At 36.4% G+C, this 16,908-nt stretch overlaps 1 protein-coding gene across 2 annotated transcripts in view; it reads left to right on the forward strand.

The window, feature by feature from the left end:
- LOC111149069 (clock circadian regulator) overlaps positions 1-16,908 on the forward strand; it is a 137,810-nt gene that overhangs the window by 38,173 nt on the left and 82,729 nt on the right. The window contains exon 3 of one of the 2 annotated variants that reach the window (XM_022505976.1): positions 16,580-16,670. The gene's annotated coding sequence lies outside the window, so the exon portion shown is untranslated. Of the gene's footprint in view, positions 1-16,579; positions 16,671-16,908 lie in introns of those variants that run through there. The other variant, XM_022505975.1, reaches the window with a different exon arrangement.

The raw sequence follows: 16,908 nt of genomic DNA on the forward strand, positions 1-16,908 counted from the left end.
ATGTGGAGAGAGTAACAGCCCTGAAGGAACAAGAGGGTTTATTCTGGGAGTTTTTTGAGTAGTTCTAACAGAGAGGGTTGCAGCTGACATCATCTGGAGACATGAGAAGGGAATAATTCAGCAGTGACAGTGAGGAAAAGGAGGTCCACCTCAGCACCAGGACTCGGTCATCTGTGACATGGGAGAGGAAAACAGCTGTCATTTGAAAGGACTGGAGTTAGAGCAGAACTTCTAGAGGAGAGTGGGGTTTCATTGGGTGCAAGGAAGGCGAAGAGAGTGTGCAAGAATATATTGAGGAAGTAGGAGATTTTGTTAATGATACCACTATGAGTTCCAGAGAACACAGTTAAAGGAGTTTGGGAATTGGGAAAGGAAGGGAAAAGGGATCAATGTAGGGCTATAAAGAGTGTGTAAGGACAAGAATCCAGGTAATTGTGTGTTGGAGGGGGGAGGAGGGTCTTGGGCCTCTTTTAGTAACTGATATAAAAGGAAAGTAGGGCATAATGGGATTAGTCTTGATGGTTTCCAAGGCAGGTTATTGTAAATATTGAGGGAGAGATATTTGCGAAAGGCAAATTTATCAAGAGCAGCCAGAGATATTTGGATTTGCATTGTTTCTGTTGTTGTCCTACAAATTACCACTTAATGACATAAAACAGTAAACATATATTATCTTACAGTCAGTCCTGAAGCTCAGAAGTGCCACATGGGTCTCACTGGGCTAAATTCAAGGTGTCAGCAGGGGTGCATTCCTTTCTGGAAAATTCCTTCCTCTTTTTCCAAGGAGAATCTATTTCTTGTGTTTTTAAGCTTCTTGAAGCCTCATATTCCTTGTTTTATGGCCCCTTTCTTCCACCTTCAAACCCAACAACATTGTATCTTTCTGACCTTTCTTCTCGGTTTCATAAATTCTCTGACCACAACCAGGAAAGGTCTCTGGTGTTTTTGTTTTTGTTTTTTTTTTAATTTTTTCAATTTTATTTCCAGTTCAGTTAACATGCAGTGTTATATTAGTTTCGGGTGTACAGTAGAGGGATTAAAGACTTCCACACAACACCCTGTGCTCAACATCACAAGTGCACTCCTTAATCCCCTTTGCCTATTTCACCCATCCCACCCCATCTCCCCTCTGTGAACCATCAGTTTGTTCTCTAGAGTTAAGGGTCTGTTTCTTGTTTGTCTGTCTCTTTTCCCTCCCTCCCTCTCTCCCTCTCTCCTTCTCTTTTTCCCTTTGCTCATTTGTTTTGTTTCCACATATGAGTGAAGTCATATGGCATTACGGTATATGAAGTCATACGGCATTTGTCTTTCTCTGATTTAGCATTATACTCTATAGCTCCATCCATGTTGTTGTAAATGGTAAGATTTCATCCTTTTTTATGGCTGAATGATATTCCAGTGTGTGTGTATACACCTATACATACATACACACACACACACACACACACACACACACACACTACATTTTCTTTATCGCTTCATCTATGAATAGACACTTGGGCTGCTTCCATAATTTGGCTATTGTAAATAATGCTGCTGTAAACATAAGGGTGCATATATCTGAAAGATCCTCTGCTTTTAAAGACTCACATGATCGCACTACACCCAGAGATAATTCAGGATAATCTTCCCATCTCAAGATCTTTAACCTTAATCACATCTGCGAAGTCCTTTTTTGCCATGTAAAGTGACATTTTACAGACTCTAGAGATTAGGGCATGAATGATCTTTTTAGTGGCGCCATATTTTGTCTACCACAGGGTCCCCTCTATCTTCCTGCTGAGCCTAGTAAAGAGTCCTGGTGTGGGGGCAGGAGGGCTGTGGAGTGTAGCTTCAGGGTTGTGGTACCTGGTTCCTGTGTAATTCACTCAGAGTCAGGCTTCAGTTCTGTACCTTCAGATCTTCTGTGGGACTCAGTGGGGGCTGGGGACAGGCTCAGCCCTCAGTCTCATCTCTGAAAAAGGAATAAGATGCTCCTAATATTCTGTGGACCAGAATAGTCTACTACATGAGTAGGGATCTCAGGCATTATTTGAAGAAATACATTAATTGAATCATTGGAATACTCTTGTGTGTCCTACTAAGAACGTTGTACTAGTTTTTTAATATTTCTTTATTTAATGAAGCTTCAAAAATACTTCACATTTAGACCTTCGAAAGACAATAGTTCTGGCTGTTTGTTTTTTGTCTGGAGCCAGAATTTCGTCTGGTTCATAGTTCAAGTTTGCTTTGGGGTGTGTTTCTTGTTCTTACTGTCAGTTCTCCGTTTCAGTTAGTTTCAGAAACTCCTATATAGAGAGGTAAGAATGTTTTTCATCTTGCTAATATTTTACATCCATTGTACATAGGGTAGGCTAATGTTCCCAATTAGTATTGAGTAAGTTAAGAACTATTTAATTTCATCTTTACTCATATGTTAAACAATTAATTTAAAAAGTATTTGAATCTTCACAAGTTAAAATTGTTCTCTTAGGAATAATTATCTTTTCAGTTATAATACAAACATTGAGTGATCTGCAGAAGCAAGTTAGAGTTTTTCATAAATCATGATAAACGTAGTGAGGATTACTGCTTGGATTTTGTATTATACCAGTCAGTTAAGTTTCAGCACTACTTTTAATTAATGTTAGTAGATCCATCAGCTCCAGAAATAATCTATGATATCAGGTTTAACTGACCTAAATTCCAAAGTAGGTCAGTGGGTCAGTAGGTTATTAGGTTAGAAAAAGATCTATTGTAGTTTCCATTTCTTAAACCCAAGTTCCTGAGTTAATCATTTTAAATTAATAATTTAAAGATTATTGATAATTAGGTAAAATTAAAAGTTTTTTCTTTAAACTATGGGAACAGTACATAGGAAAATAGCCCCTGTTGCTCTTATTTTTTTAACAATAACATGTTATTTTGTTACTCATACTTTGTTTTCTGGAATGGATAAACATGTAATTTATGTTCCTGAAGTATCAGGGCTCTAATATTGGACAATTAAAAAGGAAAAGGCAGCACTTGAGTTTTTCTGATTATAATAATCGTGCATGCTCATGCAACAAATTATAGAATGTACTAAAGAAGAAAATTAAAAATTCATAAGCTACTTAACTACAGTTTTACTTTTGGCTTATTTCGATTTATATTTGATATATCTTGGTGCCACTGTTACTGCTATTAGATGCTTAAATTTTTTCTTAACTTTACACAGTTAGATTTTGCACAGTAGTGCAGTGAATACAGAATTTGGCTACACCTCTGATTGTTCCCTTTTTTCTCAAAGTAAAATTACTGGGTCAAAGGGTATAAATATTTTCAAGCTATTGATACATCTCTCTAAACTTTTTTCTCACCAAACTTTAAGGAAGGGGTTTCCAATTTACTCTCTTAAAGCAGTGCTCAGTGTCTGTTTCATATCTCCTTCACCAAAGGTATCAAATTATTTTGTTATTAAATACAATGGACATTTTAGAGTCATTGTCTTGTCTGCACTGCAATATTAACATTGTCAACTTCTAAAAACACTCTTTTCCTTTAATTTTAGGGACAGCTAATCCTTCTTGGCTTTCTTCTGTCTCTTTGATCCTTTGCCATCTCATCTAATTGATAATATTAGCACTAATCATATTTAAAATTCATTTGCTCAGAGTCCACAGTCTGTCATGGTTCGTCTCCCCATCCAATTTCCCCCAACTCTGAGAAACAAACTGAGGGTTTTGGAGGGGAGTGGGGTGGGATGTTGGGTGAGTCTGGTGGTGGGTATTATGGAGGGCATGTATTGCATGGTGTACTGGGTGTGGTGCATAAACAATGAATTCTGGAACGCTGAAAAGAAATTAAAAAAAAATTAAAAAAAAATTCATTTGCTGTTTTCTGTGTGCTGTCCCAAACATGGAACATATTTAATCCTCAGAACAATGGCATGTACCTACTGTCATATCTCCATTTTAAAAATGAAAAAAAAAAAAAAAAAGATGCGTAGAGATGAACTGACTAGTCTGAGACCCACAGCTAATAAAGGGACTGAGCTATAATACATACCCAAGAAATCTGTTTTCAGAGCCCATTTCTTTTTTTATTTGTTTGACTCTTATTTAAATTAAAGATTATTTATTTATTTATTTGACAGAGATCACAAGTAGGCAGAGAGGCAGGCAGAGAGAGAGAGGGGGGAAACAGGCTCCTCGCTGAGCAGAGAGCCTAATTCGGGGTTCGATCCCAGGACCCTGGGATCATGACCTGAGCCAAAGGCAGAGGCTTAACCCACTGAGCCACCCAGGCGCCTCTGATTCTTATTTAAATTACTTAAAAATTGTGTTTTATTGAAGTATAGTTTACACACTGGGTTACATGAATTTCAGGTGTACAGCATCATGATGGACAGTTCTATACATTATGCTGTGCTCACCAAAAGAGTAACTACTATTTGTCACCATACAGCACTGTAACAACACCATTGACTATATTCTCTGTGCTGTGCCTTTTATACCCATGACTTAAATTCATTTTGTAACTGGAAGCCTGTATCTCCTACTCCCCTTTCCCTATTTTGCCCATCCTTTGATGGGCACCTCTACCTCTGGCAACTACCAGTTTGTTCTTTGTTTTTATGGGTCTGTTTCTGTTTTTTTTTTATTTGTTCATTTGTTTTTTAAGCTTCCGTATATGTAAGTGAAATCATATGGTATTTGTCTGCTTATTTCACTTAGGTTAATGCTCTCTTGGTCCATCCATATTGTCAAAGATCGCAACATCTTTCTTATGGCTGAGTAATACTCCATTTCCCAGTACCATCTGTTGAAGACACTGTCTATATTCTCTCCTCCTTTGTTGTAGATTAATTAACCATATATGCATGGGTTTTTTGGTTTTTTTTTCTGTGTTCTCCATTCTGTTCCATTGACCTCTTTGTCCATCTTTGTGCTGGTATCATATTGTTTGGATAACTATAGCTTTATTGTATATCTTGAAATCTCTGATAATGATATCTCCAGCTTTGTTCTTTTCTCAAGATTGCTCTGGCTATTTGGAGTCTTTTGTGGTTCCATACAAATGTTGGTATCATTTGTTCTAATTCTGTGAAAAATACCACTGATATTTTGATGGGTATTAAACTGAATCTGTGGATTCAGTTTAGGGGTAGTGTGGATATTTTAACAATGTTAATTCTTCCAATCCATGATCATGGAATATCACTCTGTTTGTGTCATCTTCAGTTTTTTTCATTAATGTTTTATAGTTTTCAAAGTATAGGCAGAGTTCATTTCTTTAAGTTCCTTGCTCCGCCTCCTTTCCATTTTATTAATCTTCTGGTTTCTGAAATATGAATTTTTTATCAAGTGTCAGCCTTAGCCTTTCTTATATGTTTTTCTTAGAATATCCCATCAGTGTCTTTAATTTACATATTTATTTTGATGGTTCCCGATTTACATCTTCATCCAGTTCTATCTTGAATGCCAAGCTCACTTCTAACCGTCCACTGGATGTTTTTCTTCTTGTATATCCCTTAGATATCTCAAACACAACATGTATAAAACTGAATCCATCATCTGAAATATATGTGAGGTATCTGTAACATAGTGATTAAGAGCATAGTTCAAGCTGAACTATCTACATTCATACCTTAGCTTTATTGTTTAGTTTACCTATAGTCTTTGATTTTTAGCTTCCTCATCAGTAAAATGGAGCTAATAATAGAGTTTACCTCATATGATTATTGAGAGTATTAAATGAGAGAAGACTGAGGAATGCTGGGCACACAGTAAGTGTTCAATAAATAGTAGCCACTGCTTTCAGTGTCATTAATTCTCGTTTTCCTCCAGCTTATTCTTCCTATGTTTCCTATCCAACCCATAGATATATCCAAGCCAAAATTTGGATGATTTTCTCAGCTGCTTCCTGAACCGCACTTCTGATTATTAATCACCAGGTTCTGTGTAGTCATCTTAGTAAATTATTAAAATTCTTTTTTTTTGTTTTGTTTTAAAGATTTAACTATTTATTTGAGACAGCGAGAGTGAGTGTGTGCAAGTGGGGGCTGGGGCAGAGGGAGAGAGACAAGCAGACTCCCCAATGAGTGAGGAGCCTGATGAAGGGCTCATTCCTAGGACACTGAAATCATGACCCAAGTTGAAGTCAGACGCTAACCGACTGAGCCATTCAGGTGCCCCATTTATTGAAATTCTTTTCGGGGCGCCTGGGTGGCTCAGTGGGTTAAAGCCTCTGCCTTCAGCTCAGGTCATGATCCCAGGGTCCTGGGATCGAGCCCTGCATCGGGCTCTCTGCTCAGTGCAGAGCCTGCTTCTCTCTCTCTCTCTCTCTGCCTGCCTCTCTGCCTACTTGTGTTCTTTGTCAAATAAATAAATAAAATCTTAAAAAAAAAAAAAAGAAAGAAATTCTTTTATTTATCTGACCCCTGCCTCATTATTTTGCCTAAACTATTATAATAACCTACTTCTCTTAGTCTCCCTAACTCTAGTCTTGCCTTTTTCATTTCATTCTCTATAGTGTAGCCAGAATGATACTTTAAAAGAACAAATCTATTAATTTCACTTCCCTGCTTAAAGTTACTTCAGTGTTTTCATGTTGCCATTGAGGGGCAGGTGATTTTTTTTTTTTTTTTTTTTAACTTCATGTGACCTTTCATTACATACATACCTCATCATTCTTATCTCTTACCCCCAGTTTTTACCCCACCCTGTCCCTAGGTTTTTGCTCTAATCATACTGAACTACTTACAGTACCCTAAAATTATAATTATTACTTATGTCTCCAGACCCTTGCATTTACTGTTCTTTTGGCATCACAGTTCTCTGTCTCTGGGCCTGGTGAATTTTATTCATCCTTCAGATCCCAACTTAGGGATTACTTCTTCCAGCAGGCTTCCTCAGCCTTTGTGTCCCTCGTATGTATTCACAGAGCATTTTGTGCATGCCTCTGGGAAGTGCCTCAAATGCAGTTACTATATCTCTTTTGCCATTTTAAAACTACCATAACATAGTGTTGGACACTTGTATTGGTGCTCAGTAAATATTTGCTGAATGATAAATATGTGAAGTATAATTTTTAAGGAGTCACTGATATTTATAACAAGTTTTTAAGTTTCTTTGATTTCTAGCCAGGAATAATTTTACATTTATTAGCCATGTATTTTCTTTGTGCCTCATTTAGTTACACTTTTTTGCTCATTTTGGAGAGTTGGATTTTATTTTATTTTGTTTTACTTTTTAAATTAGCAATAATCGTGCCTCAGATAAACCTCATTGGCTACGATACTGCCACTGTGCAAAACTTGTTTTACTTTTTTCAAATAAGTCTCAGTTTTAATAATAACCTCTACACAGTTGCTACTGAAAATTGAAATAGCACACCAAAAAATTTTATTACAGTTCAGTTTTTGAAAACCAGAAAATTTGGCCTATGCACCCTGCCAATTACGCTCTAACCAAACCACCCAAAGTTTTCTGTGTATTTCTTTTGCACAAGTTACTTAGCTTCCAATTTTTGATGTTAGGTTTTATCTTAATAACTTCAGGCTTCTCAAACACAGTGGCCACATTTGAAACCTATTAGTGCTTCCTTAGGTCAAATCAAAATGTGGAAGTATATTGAGGTCATTCAAATGTAAACTATAGGATTCCTCACAAATTACTGGTATTAAGGTAGAAAAGATTAAAAAAAAAAGAGCTTATACCATAGATTATCAAAATATTATACAGTTTGCCCTAACGTAGAGCAGCTTTCCTAAGTTGCTACATAATGATCCTAAAATTGCTAGCACAAAGGAACAGTACAAGAATAAAGTTTATGTTTACATTGGCTCTGTGTCATAATTATTTTCCATGCTGGTATCCTCAGGAAGATCTTTATGATACAGGCAATAATGACGGCTATATCTAAATCTTTCCACTCTTCTGATTCAGCCTCAGTTTCCTTCTGCTTAGATCTTTTTGAAGTGTGCACTGCTGGTTGTGGTAGCGCTGGTATTCGATCAGTCACATCATCCTTCCATCCTTTCTTTCTGAGCTATTAACAGGGTCCTTCTCTACCCCTCCTCCTGCTGCTGCGGATACGGTCAGTGAGCCCCTGTGGTTTCTTCTTTCTGTCCTCCGTTGGGGTGGATATTCTCAGAGGGGAAAGGAGTTGGATCCTAGGGTTGAGTCAATTTACTACGGTTCTTTATTAATACTTTGGAGATAGTTTGAGAGGCAGCTGAGCCTTCCTGGGGATTCTCTTCACTGGGCTTCTGAGATGATTCTGGGGCCCAGATTGGGTAAAGCTGCTTTGGTGAATCCACTGAAAGCCTAGGGCCAGGGGTGGGGGGGATGGATTTTAACATTTTTCTGAGTAACTTCTAAATATCCTTATGTGGTACAGATATTAACCCTTTGTCATGCTGCAAATGTTTAAGCCTTCTGTTTTTTTTTTTCCCCCCAAGGGGGAGTTACCATTTGTGTTTATTTTGTTAACAAAAATAGGTATCCCTGAGCATTGTATCTTCTATTTTTCACAAGAACCCTTTTAGCTAAGAGTTTTGAAGCTTAGTTTGGTTCAGTTATTTTCCAGAGATTTCCATCATGCCTTTCTAAATTCCGAAGGTCTTAAGTTTTATACTGACTCCTCCAGCATGCTTTTTTTTTTTTTTTAAGATTTTATTTATTTATTTGACAGACAGAGATCACAAGCAGGCAGAGAGGCAGGCAGAGAGAGAGGGGGAAGCAGGCTCCCCGCCAAGCAAAGAGCCCGATGCGGGACTCAATCCCAGGACCCTGAGATCATGACCTGAGCCGAAGGCAGAGCCTTTAACCCACTGAGCTACCCAGGCGTCCCCAGCATGCTCTTTATTAGCTGCTTTAATTCTGACTGGGGAGCACTATCCCAGAGTACTTAAAACCAACTAGGACATAGGGATCTGGCTTCTGAATTTTGTTGCATGCACATTTTAGGAACTCAGTCCTTTTGCTTTGGTGCTTTTGAGTCAGACCATTTATTTTTGATTCCTTCAGTTTTCCTGGGTAATGTTTCATTATAAAAAAAAATGCCCTTTTCTCAAAAATATATCAGTCTTTTCCTATAAAAAATATCCTTTTGTTGCTGTTATATTTCATATACTATTATATTCTTTATCTTAAAAAATTTAGAATGGGGTACCTGGGTGGCTCAGTTGGTTGGGCCACTGCCTTTGGTTCAGGTCATAATCCTGCAGTCGTGGGATCCACTCTTGGCATCGGGCTCCCTGCTCAGTGGGGAGTCTGCTTCTCCCGCTGATTCTCCCTTCTCTCATGCTCTCTCTCTCTCATTCTCTGTCAAATAAATAAAATATTAAAAAATTTAGAATGGGCATTGAGTGGGTCAGAAGCAAACTTGAGTGTAAAGTTTTGTACTAATTTTCTGGGAAGGTTGAATTGGTCTCAGTTAATTGAGTTACTCACCAGTGCCAGTTGAGTATTAGTATTTGTCAAATACTCCAACAGGTTCCTCATAATAGATGAATAAATTATTACTCCTATTTTGAAGGAACTCATGATTTAGAAGACTATTGTCAATGAGAATGTTATAATGATACTCCACTTTTACAATGAAAAATAGTGAGAACACGGTAATTCCTAATTTTCCTTGTTCATGAAAGAACATTGATAACTGAAATTGACAGGTTCCTGAAGTTTTCAGCACCAAAAGATTTGAGTAAAATTCACCCTAATTTTTCTTCTTGAAAGTGAAAATGAAAACTAAAGTATGCACGCACACACACACACAAAGTAGGGAGACAGTGGGAGAAACCAAATATGAACCAGCCATGTGAATAGTTGACTCTTTAATAAATATTATGTAAAGATGATTATCAGTCACTATTGGATCATGACCTTTTTTATATTAGCTGATGCAGAGATTTCAGTGAAAATAATTCCTGTATGTTCATCAGTGTTTTTAAAGCAAGCATTTGAACTATTGAGAACTAATTCACAGAAAAATTATTAAATAGTAAATACTGTGGCAGCCTCTGTACAGTTGGTGTTATAAAGCATTAGATCATGTCATTAATTTGTACCATGGTCTATTACAGGAAAAGGCCCAAGAAGTTCCTTGTTGTTAATTAGTTACTTCAACTTATAAAGTACCTATAATCTCTAACATAGAGTTTGAACTTCTGTTGATCCTTAAATACTTACTGACTTAAAATGAGTAATTGACAGCCTTAATCTAATCTTGGATACCTTTATTTTTCTGTAATTCTTTACGTAATAAAAATTCTAATTGAAAAAAATTGAGTCTCTCATAATTTTTTTTTTATTTTAAAGTTCCTAGGTAAAAATACATTTGTGATATAAACATTAAAATTATATTATTAAAGTGACACTAACTTTCAGGGTTTAAGAAAATTATTATAATGGAAAAAAGAAAACAAATGCAAAGTCATCACTTTGTCCCAAAAAGCTGAATGGTCTAAAAAAACAATTCTTGGATGCATAAAGGGGGGGGGGGCACACGGAAAACTTGATTACAGGGCAATCTCCCCAAGATTAGAGTCAGACAGGCAAATATAGGAGGTCATAACTTCCTAGAACAGAGACTCAGGAGCTGAAACCATCTCAGAAACCAGTACAGAACTGGAACTGTAATTCTGGTAATTGTAATTGACAATTTGCTGGAGGCTTACTATGGATAACTTTGACAATTAAAAACTCCAAAGGGACCTAGTCACAGGGGGGCCTTAGCAGTATTGTGAGATTTACCTCTTAAGAGCTCAAACAGGTTCCCATAGTGAATATCAGAAAAATCTCCTCTTGCTTCCAGCAGGAGTGGGGAAAAAAGAACCATTTTGAAATATACCAGCTCCCTCTTTTCTTAACAAGACCCACTCTCAGGGGAAACTAGTTAATGGAAGTCTAACTGATTTGGAGGAAGGAAAATATCAAATGCCTGCCTACTCTAACCATGTTAATTTAAGGAGGGAGAAAAAAACCTGACAAACACGGATGAAGTTCACAGTCCAGGCTTACTAAAAGACTGAGACCTAATCATGGACTATCGAATGCTTCCCCTCCCCCAACGCCCCACCACCACATTACTAATGGCCTGTTTATAGCAGTTCCTTTTACCTAGTGCATCATATCCAGCAATTAAGAAAACATTATAAGGCATACCAAAAGACAAAAAACGCAATTTGAAGGGACAGAGTGAATATCAGAACCAGATATGGCACAAGGGTGTTGGAGTTACCAGATCAGGAATTTAAAGCAACTATAATTAATGTGCTCAGGGATCTAATAGATAAAATAGTCAGTGTGCAAGAACAGGTGGGCAGTGTAAGTGGAGAGATGGAAATCCTAAGAAAAAAGGTAGATAAGGAGTTAAACACTGTACCAGAAATGAAGAATATCTTTGGAGGGCTTATTAGACTGGAGACATGAGTAAAGAATTTCTGAGCTGGAGGATATCTTAGTAGAATCTTCAAAAATGAAAAGTGGGTACTGGGTGGCTCAGTCTGTTAAGTGGCTGCCTTTGGCTCAGGTTATGATCCCTGGGTCCTAAGATCGAGTCCAACATCGGGCTCCCTACTCAGTGGGAAGCCCGCTTCTCCCTCTGCCCCTGCTGCTCCCCCTGCTTGTACTCTCTCTCTGTGTTAAATAAATAAATAAAATCTTAGAAAAGAAAAGAGGACAAGACTGAAAAGAACAGAATATCCAGGGACCGTGGGACAACTACAAAAGTAACGTGTAGTGGGAATAGCAGGAGAAAGAGGGAAGTTTTGAAATTGTAATGACTGAGAATTTCCCCAAGTTAATGTTAGACCTCAAATCACAGATCCAGGAAGTTTGGAGACCACCAAGAAGGATAAGTATCCCCCAAAACAACGCCTAGGTGTATCATTTTTAAACTATAGAAAATCATATCGGAAGAAAAACCTGAAAGATGCCAGAGAAAAAAACAGCTTACCTGCAGAAGAACAAAGAATTACATTTGACTTTGCCTCAGAAAAACTGTGCAAGTAAGAAGGAAATAGAGCGAAATATTTAAAGTATCGAGAGAAAAACTCACTAACCTAGAATTGTTTTTTCTGTGAAATTATCATTTTTAAAAAAAGATTTTATTTATTTATTTGGCGGATAGAGATCACAAGTAGAGAGGAGGAAGCAGGCTCCCTGCCAAGCAGAGAGCCCGATGTGGGGCTCGATCATGACCCAAGCCTAAGGCAGAGGCTTTAACCCATTGAGCCACCCAGGCACCCCTCCTGTGAAATTACTTTTGAAAAATGAAGAAGAAATAAAGACTTTCTCAAACAAATTGAGAGAATTTGTTGGTAGTAGACCTCACTTGCAGGAATTACTAAGTTATTTGACTTGAATGAGTCTCACTTGTCAGTTTTTGCTTTTGTTTCCTTTGTTTTTGGTGTCATATCCAAGATATTCCAAATCCAGTGTCCTAAAACTTTCTCTTTTGTTTTCCTCTAGGAGTTTTATAGTTTCAAGTCACATTTAAGTCTTTCATCCATATTGATTTGGCTTTTGTGTATGGCGTAAGGTAGGGTCCATCCAGTTTCAGTCTTTTGCATGTGGATATACTGTTTTCCCAGCGTCGTTTGTTGAAGACACTGTGCTTTCTGATTATGTAGTCTTGGCACACTTGTTGAAGATCATTTGACCATATATACCAAGGTTTATTTCTAGGCTCTCTGTTTTTTACCACTGGTCTATGTGTTTGTCTTTATGCCATTTCCATACCATTTGATTACTGTAGCTTTGTAATACCTTTACAGGTTAGGAAGTGTGGGGCCTTCAGCTTTGTTCTTTTCCTCAGGATTGTTTTTGACTAGTTGAGGTCTTTGTTGTTCCATATGAATTTTAGGATTTTTTTTTTCCAGTTTCTACAAAGAATGCCTTTGGGATTTTGATAGAGATTACATTGAATCTGTAAATGACATTGGGTGATATGGACAATTTTGATGGTGCTAAATCTTCCATAAACATCCTCTGTATGTCCACTGTAAATGTCCCTCCATTTATTTGTGTCTTATTTCTTTCAGCGTTTTTTTGTAGTTTTCAGTGTACAAGTCTTTTGCCTTTTGGGTTAGGTTTGTTACTAATTATTTTATTCTTTTTGATGCTATTGTAAATGACATTTTTAAAAAATTTCCCGTTAAGATTGTTTGTTGTTCGTGTATAAAAAGTGCATTTGATTTTGATGTGTTGATTTTGTGTCTACAACTTTGGCATTTGTTAGTTCTAATGGTTTTTGTTTTGTTTTGTTTTGTTTTGTTTTGTTGTGGAATCTTTGGGGTCTTCTACATATAAGGTCATGTAATCTGTGAACAGGGATAATTTTACTTCATACTTTCTGATTCGTGTAAGCCTTTTTTTTCTTACCTGGTTACTCTAGCTAGAATTTCCAGTACAATGTTGAATACAAGTGGTAAGAGTAAGCATCCTTGCCTTGTTCCTCATCTTAGAGGGAAAGCTTTTAGTTTTTCACTGTTGATCTGATGTAAGCTGTGGATTTTTCATTTATGACCTTTGGTATTTTGAGAAAATTTATATTCCTAGTTTATTGTGTGTTTTTATCATGAAAGAGTGTTGAATTATGTCAAATGCTTGTTCTGCATGACATAATCATGTCATTTTTATGCTTTGTTTTGTTGATTTGCTGTATCATATTGATTTTGATTGGTATTAATATTGATTTGTGCTGATATTGATTGAAACATGCTTGCACTCCAGGGATAAATCCCAGTTGGTCGTGGATGTTACCCTTTTAATATGCTCTTGGATTTGGTTTGTTAGTATTCGTTGAGGATTTTTGCACCTATTAAGGATATTGACCTGTACTTTTCTTTACTTGTAGAGTCTGACTGACTGGCTTTGGTGTCAAGGTGATGTTGGCTTCATACAATCAGTTTGGATGTGTTCCCTCTTTAATTTTTTGGAAGAGTTTGGGAAAGATTGATGTTAACTAATTCTTCTTGAGGTGTTTGGTAGAATTCTCCATTGAATTTTTTGGTCCTGGGCTTTTCTTTGTTGAGAGGTTTTTGATTACTGATTAGGTATCCTTAGTAGTTACATAGTTGTGTTCAGATTTTCTCCTTCTTCATGACTCAGTCTTGGTAGGTTGTGCATTTCTAGGAATTTATCTCTTTCTTCTGGTTTATCTAATTGGTATCTAATTGTTCATAGTAAGTAGTCTTTTATGAATCTTTGTATTTCATACAAAGTCAGTTTTAGCACTGCATCTTTCACTTCTGATTTGAATTTTCTCCTCTTTTTCTTAGTCTGCTTAAAGGTTTCTCAATTTTGTTGATCTTTCTAGAAACTCTTTTTTTTTTTTTTTCATTTTCTTTCCTATTGTTTATCCTGTTTTGTTTAGTCTTCTTTAGTCTTTATTATTTCCTTCCTTCTGCTAACTTTGGGCTTGTTCGTTCTTTTTCTGGTTCCTTGAGGTATAAAGTTAGGGTTCATTTTTGAGATTTCTCTCTTTCCTTCCTTCCTTACTGGATTCTGTTTTATTTATTTACGAGATTTACTTATTTATTTTTGAGAGAGAGCAGGGCTGGGGGAAGGGGCAGAGGGGTTAGAGAGAATTTCAACCAGACTTTGTGCTGAGCATGGGCCCTGATGCAGGGCTTGATTTCATGACCCTGAGATCATGACCTGAACTGAAACCAAGAGTTGGACACTTAACTGACAGTGCCACCCAGGTGGCACTTTTTTTTTTTTTTTTACATTTTTTTAAATGTAGTATTTACCACTATAAACTTCCCTGTTAGTACTGCTTTTGCTGCATCCCATAAATTTTGATGTTATGTTTTTGTTTCCCAAGTATTTTTTAACTTTCATTCCGATTTCTTCTTTTATCCACTGCTTAAGGATGTGTATTGTTTAGTTTTCATACATTTGTGAATTTTCCAGTTCTCCTTTTGTTATCAATTGCTAGTTTCATTCCATTGTTGGTGGAAAAGACACTTGGTTCATACCAAATCTTCTTAAATTTGTTAAAACTTATTTTGTGACCCAATATGTGACATGTCCTGGAGAATGTTCCATGTGCAGTGAAGAAGAATGTGTATTCTGCTGCTGTTGGGTGGAATGTTCTGTATACATCTGTCAAGTTTATTTGGTCTATAATATTATTCAGGTTGCCCGTTTCCCTGTTGAAATTCTGTCTAGATATTTGTTTTCTTTTTTTCCTTTTATTTTTTTCAGTGTTTCAAAATTCATTGTTTATGCACCACACCCAGTGCTCCATGCAATACATGCCCTCCTTAATACCTACCACCAGGTTCACCCAACCCCACTCCCCTCCCCTCCAAAACCCTCAGTTTGTTTCTCAGAGTCCACAGTCTCTCATGGTTTGTCTCCCTCTCTGATTTCCCCCAACTCACTTCTCTCCATCTCCCAGTGTCCTCCATGTTATTCCTTAGGCTCCACATGTAAGTGAAACCATATGATAATTGACTCTCTCTGCTTGACTTATTTCACTCAACATAGTCTCTTCCAGTCCCATCCATGTTGATACAGAAGTTGAGTATTCATCCTTTCTGATGGAGGCATAATATTCGATTGAATATATGGACCACATCATCTTTATCCATTTGTCTGTTGAAGGACATCTTGGTTCTTTCCACAGTTTGGTGACTGTGGCCATGGCTGCTATGAACATTGGGTCTGTCTAGATATTTTTTCCTTTTTGATACTGGGGTATGTTCTGATGTTGGGTGTATATATCATTCTTACATCTTTCTAATGAATTGACCCTTTTATCATTATATATTGTCCTGTTTTTTGCCTCTTGTCAGTTTTTTACTTTTTTGGATATAAGTATGGCCACTTCTACTCTCTTTCAGTTATATTTGCATAGAATATCTTTTCACTTTTACTTTCATCCTCTATGTCTTTTTTAAATCTAGAGTGAGTCTGTTGTAGACAGCAAATGGTTGGATCTTACTTTTTCTGATCCATTTGGCTACTCTGTCTGTTGATTGATGACTTTAGTCTTTTATATTTAAAATAATTACTGATAGGGAAGACTTACTGTGTCCATTTTGTTATTTGTTTTTGACTGTTTTGTAGTTTTTTGTCTCTTGTTTGTCTCTTTTTGTCTCTTTGTTGTTTTCTTGGTGGTGGTGGTGATTTTTTGTTGTTGTTGTTGTTGTTTTGTGACATGCTTTGATTCCTTTCTCATTTCCTTTTTTGTATCTTCTACAGGTGTTTTCTTTGTGCTTAACCATAGGTTTTACATAAAGCATCTCATAGTTTTGACAATCTATAATAAACTGATGGTGCTTCAGAACTCTCTTTTACATGTCTCTCCTTCTACATTTTATTATCAGTATCACAAATTACATCTTTTTATTGTGTAGCTTATTAATGTATTTTGTAGTTATATTTGTGTTTTAACTTCTATACTAGAATTAAGTTAATGTTTTCATTTATTCTCTAAGTTATTTTCTCTTAGAAATAATTTGTAGAGTTTAACATTTGTTATGCACACTTTTGTGACTAAGTTCTAAACTTAAGTTTAAAAATTACTTTAAAACTTTTCATGATAAACTTCTGTATAAGTTCAGTACATCTAATAATTTTTTTTGTTGTTTAAACAGAATTTTGAGAGTGATGGTCAGCCATATAGAAGAATATATTGAACCTATAGTTTTCTGAAGAATCAGTTCAAAGATCCAAAACATACAAAAGGTAATGAAAAGGTTGTATCTTAGAGTTTATTTTTGGCAAAATATATAAATGAATCCATAAACGTATTTTGAAATACTAATTTGAGGAATGTTTTATTTTAAAATTTTTCCTGTTGTATTAATTTATTCCAAATGCTTATTGTATCAGCTATATTTAGATGCTACTTTAGATACTGAGAATCCAGTGATGGACAAGACAGAAGCTGTCCCTGCTCTCATTAGGATTGCATTCTAAAGGG

Source organism: Enhydra lutris, unplaced genomic scaffold (genome assembly GCF_002288905.1).
Source record: "Enhydra lutris kenyoni isolate GAN:26980312 unplaced genomic scaffold, ASM228890v2 scaffoldscaffold21, whole genome shotgun sequence".
Classification (NCBI taxonomy): Eukaryota; Metazoa; Chordata; class Mammalia; order Carnivora; family Mustelidae; genus Enhydra; species Enhydra lutris.